Raw genomic sequence first — 12,385 nt, 5'->3', positions numbered from 1 at the left:
TGGACCTGGAGGGCATCATCCTGAGTGAGGTAACACAATCACAAAAGAACTCAAATGATATGTACTCACTGATAAGTGGATATTAGCCCAGAAACTTAGTATACAATTTGCAAAACACATGAAACTGAAGAAGAATGAAGACCAAAGTGTGGACACTTTGCCCCTTCTTAGAATTGGGAACAATCACTCATGGAAGGAGTTACAGAGACAAATTTTGTAGCTGAGACAAAAGGATGGACCATCTGGAGACTGCCATATCCAGGGATCCATCCCATAATCAGCCTCCAAACGATGACACCATTGCATACACTAGTAAGCGTTTGCTAAAGGACCCTGATATAGCTGTCTCTTGTGAGACTAGGCCGGGGCCTAGCAAACACAGAAGTGGATGCTCACAGTCAGCTATTGGATGGATCACAGGGCCTCTAATGGAGGAGATAGAGAAAGTATCCAAGGAGCTAAAGAGATCTGCAACCCTGTAGGTGCAACAGCATTATGAACTAACCAGTATCAAAAATACGACTTGCTCCCTCTGTTAGGAATCTCACAAAAACACTAAGCTCTATAATATGCAAAGGACATAGGTTAGACCATTGTAGATTCTTTTATTATTGTTTCAGTCTCATTGAGCCACTATGAGTCCATGATTGATGATTCTGTAGGGTTTCATGTGTGGTCCTTGGTGCTTGTGGCTCCTACAATCCTTCTTCTCCTTCTGCTGTTCCACTGAATATTTGCCAGTGGGTCTCTATGCCTGTTTCCCTTGGTTGCTGGATGGAGCACCTTTGGTGGTGAATATGTCAGATACCTGTGTGTGAGTATAGAAGAGTATCATTAGAAATGTATCTGTTTATTTATTTGTTTGTTTGTTTTTGGCCATTTGTGTTTGGTTGTCCAGTTATTGAACAAACTCCACTCCCATAGTTTCTATGCCACCTTTACCCCAGAACATCATGCTAGTAAGACAGATTGTAAGTTGAAGATTTTGTTGTTGAGTTGGTAACCCAATCCTCCATTAGAAGTCTTGCTTTGTTATAGGAGATAGACAGTTTAAAACAGCTTTATTCATAATAGCCAGAACCTTGAAACAAACTAGATGTCTCCCAACTGAAAAATGGATAAAGAAAATGTGGTACATTTATACTATGCAGTATTACCCAGCTCTTAAAAACAATGGCATCATGAAATTTGCAGGCAAATGGATGTGAAATAGAAAATTTATCCTGACTGAGATAACACAGACCCAGAAAGACCTATGTTATGTACTCACTTATAAGTGGATGTTAACTGTAAAGTAAAGGATACAGTGCAGAGAGGCTAAGTAACAAGATTGGCTCAGTGGGGATGCCTGGATCTCTGTGGAAAGGGGAAATAGAGTAAATAATGTGAGTGAACTGGGGGAAGACAGGGACAGAAAAAGGACATAAGTGAGGGGAAGATAAAGAAAGATAGTACTAAAGAAGACAACAGGAATTGGGGAGCAACTCGGGGGAAGGTAGAAAACTAATAAGATGGAAATTCCCAGGAATCTTTTAGGTAGACCATACCTAACATTCCTCGTAAAGCTATTGATTTTTATACTGATTTTGTATCGTATTGCATTGTTGGAAGTCATTATCAGATCAAAATATTTTCTGGTGGAGCACTTAGGGTCTTTTAAGTAAAGATCACATAATCTGCAAATAGGAATAATTTCTTGTCCTACCTTCCTTATTGTGTCTCTATTATTTATTTACTGCTAGAGTGAAAACATCAAAGACAATATTGAACACTAGTGAGGAAAAGGGACACAGCGTCATCTTCCATAGTCTTACAGGAAATGACATCAATCCTTCCCCATAAAATATATTGTTGATTGTGGGATTTTCATATATAATGTTTAGTATATGAAGGAATATTTCCTGTATTCCCTGTTTTTAGCAGCTTTTATAATGAAAGTATATTGAATTTGTCAAAGGTCTTTTGAAATGATCATGGGATTTCGTGAGCTATCATGATATGTCATATTTGACATATTGTTTTGTGCATTTTGAACTATATTTGTATTCCTAGAATAAAAGTAATTTGCACAAATTTCTTTTTCCAAGATCTCCTGAACTGGTTCCAAGTCAACCAAAATGGAACTTGATGTATTACCAAATTCATTAGCCATAACTTTCAAACTCATCTAATTCCAAAGATGATAAATATGTATGTAGTATTATTCTAAATATTAATTTATTCATTAAAGTAGAGATGCTTATATAGTTGTTATTAAATGACGTTAGTGTGTCAATCCATTGCTCACAAAACTGTTCTCAGCATTTCTGAGTATCTTAAGGACATGCTTGGAATTCAGGACATTGGTAAAATTTCACATTTTATTTATTATATGGTGGTTATGAATATGCACAATATACCTAGAGAATGTCAGGAAACAACTTCCAGGAGTTAGTTCTTAGCACCCAGCAGATGGGACCCAGAGGCCATCAGGCCCTCAGGTCCTCAAGATACTATACAACATGAAGACACTTTCTGTACAATATTTACAGAGAAATAATTCTAACTTCCGTATCTTCCATTCCTAAAAATATATAAGTAACAGGAAGGGTGCCACTTCACTATGACTAGTGAGCATTCTTTGTGTCAATGAGAGAGGAGCACATTTGCTTTCTGATGTCTTTGTGAATGCACAAAGAAATCTCCTTGTAAAAGCTTCCTTTTGCTCTTGGTAACAATAAGCCATGAGATTGTATAGCTGCTGTGCCATGCACTGGAGTGGTTCTGACATATGTACAGAGCTGCTCAGAAATCTAAGCCAAAAGAAATCTTCTGTTAGAAGTTTAGTCCAAATGTTCACAAGTGTCACTGGGCAGATTTCTAAATTGTCTTGAGACTCTTACTTTGAAGTTGGGGGTGTTAGCTGACAGTGTGACTGTATAGCCTTATTCTGCAGAAGAAAGTGTACAAATGGCAGCATGAAGTACCAAGAGCTTACATTTATATCTTATTAGTGTGAACTGTGTCATAAATTTCTTCATTGCAAAGTCTAGGAGGAAAAACTACTATAATTTTTTAAAGGAAGATATATACAGAAAGAGACAGAGAAGACAGAGAGAGAGGGGGAGGGATTTCATCTCAGGCCTTGCTTTGGAATTGCTTGCCTGTATCATTTTTAGCTACAAATCTACAGGAGGCTGAAAGATGCACTCAGGTGCAAACATTAATCATTTTAGTTTTGATAGAAAAAAAAGACTCAGAAAAGATGCTAAAGTTGAAAATTTTCAATAACAGCCCCCAAAGAAATACTACCAGTGAGAAGTCTGGTTGTTCACCCATGGAGAGACATACACACCCAGCTGGATATAAATGTACTTATAACCTAGTACCTATTCTATCATGGTCTCTACTGGTAAAGCAGAAGTTCTGTAGCAGATATCTATTCCTTATGTAGCATTATGTGCCAGCATGTGAGAGAAAAACAAGTATCCTCTTAGTCCAGGGATTGTCAAAGAAGCTTTAACAGTAATAACACAGCTACACACTCAAGGAGGCCTAATTCATGACCAGAGCTGATTTAAGTGGTGCTGATACTGGGTGCGTATTGTATTTGGAGAAAAATTACATCACTCTACATGAAGGGTAGAGTAAAAATAACTTCATTTTTCAAAAAAAAGGAAAGCCTATACCAATATGTGTCATTTCTTAGAGTATTTTACAGTGTAATTTACACAATCTATTTTCCAAAAGGTCAATGTGTTCTACCCTAAAACTGCTTTGACCAGTAAAATACAGCTGTTTATAATATGTCATTTAAGGTGCAGGTTGTTACAGGTTGAGTTCCATCTTTTACAAGTCATATTGCTGAATCTCTAAACTCCAATAACTCATAATGTGATGTTATTTGAATAGAAGAATTTTACGGTTGTAAAGAGAATATAAGTATTTTACGGTTGTAAAGAGTTTGTAAGAAATATCTCAATCTAATATTAATCAGTTGTCTTTTCAATGAAAGGAAATGAAAATATGGATATAGGGAGATGCAGAGGAAAGAAAAAGAAAAGACAAAGACTTTGTATAGAAGCTGAGGAATGCCTCTAACAATGAGAGCAGGTAAGAAGCAAGAATTAAGTCTATTACAAGAAGCAATGCCATTCTGGGACCATTCAGTGTGACTGATAGACAAAACATGGCCTTTTAGCCTTTAAATTCCCATTCAACTGTGGCAAATTTCATAGCAGCTCCATAAAATTCCTTCATACTCTTGATCAAACTCCTCATATGCTAATATTGAAGATTCTTCTTTTTTATTAGATATTTTCTTTATTTATATTTCAAATGTTAACCCCCATTCTGGTTTCCCCTCCAAAGCCCCCCTATCCCCCCTCCCCTGCTCACCAACCCACCCACTTCTGCTTCCTGGTCCTGGCATTCCCCTACACTAGCGCTTAGAGCCTTCACAGGACTAAGGTCCTTTCCTTCCATCGATGATTGACTAGGCCATCCTCTGCTACATATGCAGCTGGAACCATGAGTCCCACCTGTGTATTCTTTGGTTCGTGGTTTAGTCCCTGAGAGCTCTGAGAGTACTGGTTAGTTTATATTGTTGTTCCTCCTATGGAGCTGCAAACCCCTTCAGCTCCTTGGGTACTTTCTCCAGCTCCTTCATTGGGGTTAGGATCACACTCTTTTCTTCAAAAAGACCAAGTCATATAGAGAGGTCACATGCAGGCAATGATAACAAAAAGGGCAAAATGCCCCAGTGGAAGCCAGGAGCATGGTTACATGCTTGTAGATCCAGTTACTCAGGCAGCAACCAAGGAAATCTGGAGCCCAGAAATGTAAGAACAGCCTGGCAAGAGTGTGAGACCTTATATACCTGTTAAAGCAAACAACTAAGGCAAGCACCCTCCAGACACCACCACAATACCCAATCATGCTCATGAATGCCTCTTGGATGTCTACAACCTTTGAGCATCCAGATAATGGCAATAACGATCTGGCCACAACTACATATGAGATTCCAAGTAAAACTATCTTAATCAACCCGCAGAAGCCTAAGATAGCTCTTAAATACATTTTGCTGAAGCCGCTTGATAAAGCAACGGATAATGAGAATTGTAGGCTTGACTTGAAACTTCTCAACTTTTTTCAAGTCTAACTTTCAACAAAAACTGACATGTTTAAACATTTTGTACTACTACTACTCACTTAAATAACTTGTTTCTGTGTCCATCAGTATGGATGGACACTGGGTTTGAAACAACAAGATATTTCAAGCAGAAAGTTCATTCCTGTGAACTTGAATAATGTTGAATGCAACATTTGAAAGAATGGATAGCTTGAGTAGACAAAATAATTGCAAAACACGCCAGAAATAATTAGATCATGCCTCCAATATAAAAATGTATAATAATGTCTATAAAAAGCATCTGGCATTATTACCCTGTCACAAGGCTATCCTTCAGTGTGTCATTATCTAACTAAAGCAATTCTCTGCCACAATAAGATCCATAAATATGCATACATTTTTGGGGTTGGGAGGGCTTGGCTAGTAAGAAAGTATCCTTCCCTTGTTTCTAGAGTCTTGTTAAGCTGTGCTGGTTAATTGCAGCATGTATCACCTTGTCCCGCCAGGTTTGCTCAATTTAATCTCCCTGTGGACCGAGATTGCTATCACATCACTTACACCAATCGATATTTACTTACACAACTCTGATGAATTCTTGGCCCACCTAAGGCATTTCAGCACAAGGGGAGTCGCCATTTCTGCCTTCGAGGGAAAAATAAAATTAACCATTAAATACTGAGTTTCCAAACTGGAAAGCAAAGTGACAGATGAGAAATTTAGCTTATTCTAAAACAAGAGATAATCTCAGTCTGCATCACAATTTTATTTCTCATCACTACTTCTCATACATTTTTGATTTCAGGATTTTTTTTGTCCCCATCTCCCATATTAATATTTCTGAGTAACTCTAGATTTTTCTATAATTCTTGCCCTTTACACAGGAATTTAGCCAATGTACATTTGAAGAATCCTTATCCACATAATTTCATGTATTTGCTAGCATATAAAATTTTATACATGTTTATATATTTTACATTAATCCTTCTGAATCATATATTTTCTCTATTACTAATATCTGATTATTCAAGTCTTTTTCAAACTGTCAATACTCAATTCTTACATTAAAATTATAAGAAAACTTTATTTTCCTCCTTTAAGTGGATTTCTGCATCTCTTTGGACACCAGTCTGAATGTACAGATGTTTAGAGGATTTTGTGTGTTTGCTGTACATTTAAATTGTTGGGCTGCTATATTAAATTGCTCATACAAGTTCTGTGTGTTTGCATTCCTATGGCTCTGATAGAGCTTAGTGTTTCTAGTGAGCAAAGAACATATATAATTCATTGCTAATATGTTTTACTGGCAGATACATCAATTACTGACAGACAGATTGTAAGGAATTGCTTTCTCTGTAATTGAGCATTACTGAGCCAATTAATTATTAATATCCAAAACTTTAGTAAATACTTGTGTGCTCCTTAAAATGTATGGCAAGTGAACAAAAGAAATCAGACAGCTCTAACAGAAGTAAAAGCTTATTTATAATAACCTAGATTAGGAGATATTCTGAATCCATTGCAGCATGTTAAACAACTGTGGTAATTTAAACAAAGGGATACTGCATGAGTATGGTAAGCATTACTGAAACATTTGTTCAGTTGATGACTCACAGAATATTTTCAGTGAAGAAACAAAACACAGCAGAGTACTTAATGAGAGGCTGGAATGATGGCTTGGCAGTAAAGAGCACTTACTCCTAAAGCAGGGGGCTTGAGTTTGGTACCCAGAACTCACAATAAACAACTGACAACCATGTGTATGTTGTTCTAGCTCCAGGATATACAGTGCCCACTTCTACCCTCTACACACACAGACACACACACACACACACACACACACAGACACACACACACACACACACACACCTTCTCTATCACACACACATACACAAATGGCAAGCACACAGAAACATGAATAAAATAAATCTTTTAAAAATTAAAGGTCTGTATTACATTATATTACATGGAAGTTCTGAATCTCAAAACAGAACTTGTGTCAGTAGAAGTGGGAATATTCTTATTTTATTTTATTTTATTTTGTTGATATTTTCTTTATATACATTTCAAATGCTATCCCAAAAGTTCCCTATACCCTCCCCCTGCCCTGCTTCCCTACCCACTCACTCCCACTTCTTGGCCCTGGCATTCCCCTGTACTGGGGCATATAAAGTTTTCCCTACCAAAGGGCCTCTCTTCAAAATGGGAATATTCAATTGGATTTTGATCATAGAGCAGAAGAAGACTTGTAAGGAAAAATTGACATGCACAGAACCAAGTGAGGGATATTAGCATACGCTGGGAAGAAATGTGATTGCCCATAGATGATTTATAAAATATAAAACAAGTGCAATTAATAAATGTTTAATGAACTCCAAAAGCTCATAATCATACATTTGATTTGCATAGAATATTATTAAAAACCAAGCACAGTTTTATGTGAGAAATCTTAAATTAAAAGAATCAAATCAACTAGGTTATAAAAGAACATACATAAAACCATGTTATACAAAACTTGTTTTCTGCACATAATATAATTAGAACCCACTAAAATGTTAAAATCATAAATATGCAATATATATTATATATGGTAAGTTCCTACACAGGTCAATTAATACTAAAGTTTCCCAGTCATTGGGCTTGCAAGGTGGTTCAGTGGAAAATGGAACTTCACAGTCAGGCCTGTTTTCCTGAATTCAATCCCTGAAATCTGTGTAAAGTAACAAAAAAGAACTAACTCTACAAACTCTCTTGTGTTCTCTGTGTGCAGTCACATGACTTGTGCCTGTAGATACATGGCACATTCACACATTATTAATAATAATAAACAAAATAAAAATAATTTTTCATAGCATTTTTAATAGAAAATTCATGTCTATTCTGATAATGGTTTTCCCTCCTCCATCTTCTCCCAGATCCTTGACACCTTCTAACCCATCCAACTCCATGCCAGTTTTTCTCTTTTTAGAAAACAAACAGGCAAATAAAAAAGGAAATGCAAAGACAAGTAAGGTTAATCAGTTACCTGCAACATGTATAAGGTGGTTGCACATAATATCAAAAGATTGCTCTATATCTCTATGCCAACAAAATTAGCCAAGCCATCTCCACAAGCAAAATCCATCTCTTCTTTTTTGTTGTTCCATCTTCTCTATTTAGTGTTATGGATACAAACTGCCAAAACTCAATGAAGAGCTTAGAAGTCTCCACTGCTACAATGAAAATAGTCTAAAAACAAACAACTCTTATGTATGTATGTGTGGGTGTTGGAGTGGGGTGGGTGGGTGCAGGTGTGGGTGTGTTGTGTCTGTCTGTCTGTGTGTGTGTATCAGCAAAGTAGGACATTACTGTGAAACAGAACTCAAGGCAATATAAAATCTACCACATTCCTGTCAGTCTTTTTTGAGTCCCAGGAGAGTCGATTGTATACCCATCAAGATTGGCTTCATCCAAATATATGCAAGTATAAATTATACATTACTCTAAATTTTTATTATGAAAATTAACAACTAAAATTTTCTGGTTCTTACTTTTCTTATTAAATAATATATTCTGGACATTTAACATGATAATGAGGATATTTAACATGATAATGAGGTCCATCATCATCATCCTCATCTTCCTCCTCTTCCCTCTCCTCCTCCTCTTCTTCTTGTTTTTCTTCCTCTTCTATCACCTTGTGGGGTTTTTTGACATCCCACTTAAGTTCAGCTATTCTAAAATCTCTCACTCTCTGCACATAGCTCAGTTGTGAGTCTTTGCATTAGTTCCCAAGTACTGAAAGAAAAAACTTCTCTGATAATGAGTTACTGATCACGAGTATAGCAGAATGTCATTAGGAATCATTTTATTGTTTTAACAGAAGAGTATTTTGTTTTCCTGATTATTTTATGACCTAGTGAGTCTCAGATTCTTGACCATCTTATTTTCTTGAATGTGTCCCATTTTGTAAAGTGGGGTTTACATTCAAACAGATAGTGGTGGGATACTCCCACAACATTTGAGTCACTACTACCCTAGTGTAACTTACAAGAAGTTTACCATTGCAGATCAAAGATTATGTAGCTGAAACAGTGGTTACATTTTTCTCAGGATACCTATCAGTACCATGAACATTCACTCAGGAGTAGTGAAGGAACATTAATATATTGAAAAATAAGTGAGATTTAAAGTACAATTAATGGTGGAAATATTAAATGTATGAAAAATACCAAAGAAAGAATGAAATGATGCTGTAACAATTCAAGACATCTAATTAACAGGACTTACTAAAAGCAAAGTAGTACATTTTCTAGAAGATTCTGGTCTCGTGAAATTGTGCTACCCATATTTGTAGATTCCAATTATATTTTGTGTTGCAGAATACTCTTAGAAAATAAACTTGTGTAAAAACTAAGTGATTGGTGTTGAAATTCCTGTTTAACAAAGCATACATCTGGGTGCTGATGTTCAAAGACATCATACTGATGAGGATAGTTGGTTGCCTCCATCCATTGGAAGCTTTGGAAGACTTTAAGGGAAGGAAAGGAAAGAATTATTAGTAAAATTATTATAATGAGATTATATAATAATGAGATTATTATGTTATAATCTCAAAAATATAGAAAATGAAGCATAGGCATGAGATATGAAAAATTATATGTATCTACCAGCAAGATGCTTTTTAACACTGGGTCTCAAACTGAAGCCCCAGCTACTCTTCCATACATATAGCAAGTGAACAAGAGAATAACACCAGCTATTGGCTAGAAATTCAATGGTAAGACTTTTTGTCTCCACCTAGAAACTTAAGTAATCCTTGAACTCAAATCTAAGAAATAAATCTTGGAGGGTTTACTGTCATTTCCTATCTTCCCAAATTGGCTTTTCTTTCCCTCTCCATCTCCCTCTCCCTCTACCACTCTAACTCCTCCCACACACCTCCTTACACTCACACACATCTTTTACCATGTTTTCTGTATCACATTTTTATACTTGAGTGAGTTTGCTGTCTGTACCATGAATCTGACCCCATATAGAAAAGCACAAAGAGTGTCGACTATACAAACACAAAATAAACATCATTTAAGAGTATACAAATAATGTCTTTGTTTTTAAGTGCTGAACAGTATTTCAATGCATAGATGTACCACATTCTCTTAATCTATTTTTCAGTTGACAGATATATGGGTTGTTTCCAGTTTCTGGCTATTACAAATTAAAGCTATTAGGAACATAGTTGAACAAGTGTCTTTGTGAGATGTTGGAATGTCTTTTGGGTATATGCCTGTGATTGGTATAGCAGGGTCTTGAGGTAAAACAATTCCTAATTTTCTGAGAAAATGTCAAATTGATTTCCAAAGTGGTTGTACACATTTGTACTCCCACCAGCAATGGAGGAGTGTTCCCCTTGACTCACATCCTTGCCAACATGTGCTATCTCTTGAGTCTTTGATCTTTTTGCCATTCATGAATTTTGTAGGAAAATGGATGGAATGTCATCTTGAGTGAGGTAACCCAGTCCCCAAAGGACGTGCATGGTATGTACTCACATATAAGTGTACATTAGCCATGAAATACAGGTACCATGCTATGCTTCACAGACATAAAGAAGCTAAACAAGAAGGAATGCCAAAGCAAGGAAGCTTGAATTTCACTGAGAATGTGAAATAAAATAGTCATAGGAGGCAGGGAACTAGGCGGAACTAGGTGAAGGGAATGGGGTGCTCAGGATTAGGTATGGGAAAGGACAGGAGAGATGGCTAGATGGTAATGAAAATCTACTTTGTCTGGCCTCAGGGTAAGAGGAAGCACTTAGCCTTACAGAGACTTACAGTATATGTGGGATTCCCATTGGGTCCTCCACCTGCTCAGAGAAGAAGTGGAGAGAAGTAGGTGGAAGGATTGTAAGAGAGCCTGACCTTGAGGGAGGCAGTGAGCCAGATGTAACATGAATAAGTAAAATTAATTAATTAATTAATTAATTAATTAAAAATGAATTTAAGTGTACAAATGATGGGGTTGAGACCCCAGGGAGTGGGGAGATCTTGGGGGAGGGGCGAAACTGGGATGTGGGGATATCCTCTTGGGAACAGGGGAGGAGGTATGGGATGCTGAGCAGTGAGAGGGCAAACTGAAGTGGGGGAAAGACTGGACTGTAACAAAAAGATTAAAGAATAATAATAAAATTATTTAGAAAAAAAATAAAATGAAAACAAAAGGGGGTAGATCAAGGAAGACATTTTTTAAATTTTCTTTCCTAAAGTTAAAGGACAGTACAAAACAGGGAATCAGGAATCACGATAATTTTACTTCTAGTTTTCTACATAAGCACAAAGATACTCACCAAGCCTCCATTTTTAGATTACAAATATATTAAAAATGCCCATTTCACAAAGTTTGGTAGAATAAAACATTTAGATACATGTAAAAAAAAAGTACATGGTATACTTGCAGAAGACAAGAGTTCTTTTTCTAACACCCAGGTTAGCCTGCTCACAACTGCTTTTGACTACGGTTCCAGAGTACCTGACTCATTTTCTGACTTCCAACTACAATTCTCTTCACATACTGCCACATAGCCACACATACATAATCATAATTTAAAATAATATAAATTTAAAAAATTAAAACATTTTCCCCTCTCTTGGGCTCTTCATTATTGAACACTCCCATTGAATTCTGTGAGTCTCTCATCTAGAGGGTCTCCCTAACTCCCACCTTCTGAGGCTGCATATTTCTATTCATTCTGTTGTCCCTCTGGGATTCTCCTCTGTATGCCCCAGGCCTAATGCTGTGGCCCTCTTCCTGTCCTTCCCAAATCCCTCCCTCCCTTTGCCCCCATGATTATGTTCTTCCACATACTAATTGGGATTGAGGCATCTTCACTTGGCCTTTCTGCTTGTTAAAGTTCTTAAATTCTGTGAGTTGTATTGTAGGTTATTCTGTGCTTTTTTATTAACATCTACTTAGTAGTTAGTACACACCACGTATGTCTGTGTTACCTCACTCAGGATGATATTTACTCGTTCTATCCATTGGCCTGCAAAATTCATGATGTTCTTGTTTTTAACAGCTGAATCGTATTCCATTGTGTTAATGTACCACATTTTCTGTATCCATTCTTACCATGTGGGAAATCTAAATTGTTTGCAGCTTCTGGCTATTACAAATAAGGCTGATATGAACATTGTGGAGCATGTGTCCCTCTGGTATGGTGGGGCATATTTTGGGTATATGCCCAAGAATTATACCTGCCTGGGTCTTCTTGTAGGTCTATTTTCAATTTTATGAGAAATA

Source organism: Mus caroli, chromosome 6, assembly GCF_900094665.2.
Source record: "Mus caroli chromosome 6, CAROLI_EIJ_v1.1, whole genome shotgun sequence".
In the NCBI taxonomy this organism is placed as follows: Eukaryota; Metazoa; Chordata; class Mammalia; order Rodentia; family Muridae; genus Mus; species Mus caroli.
The sequence above is the reverse complement of the archived record's forward strand: the minus strand, read 5'-3'. Positions refer to the sequence as shown.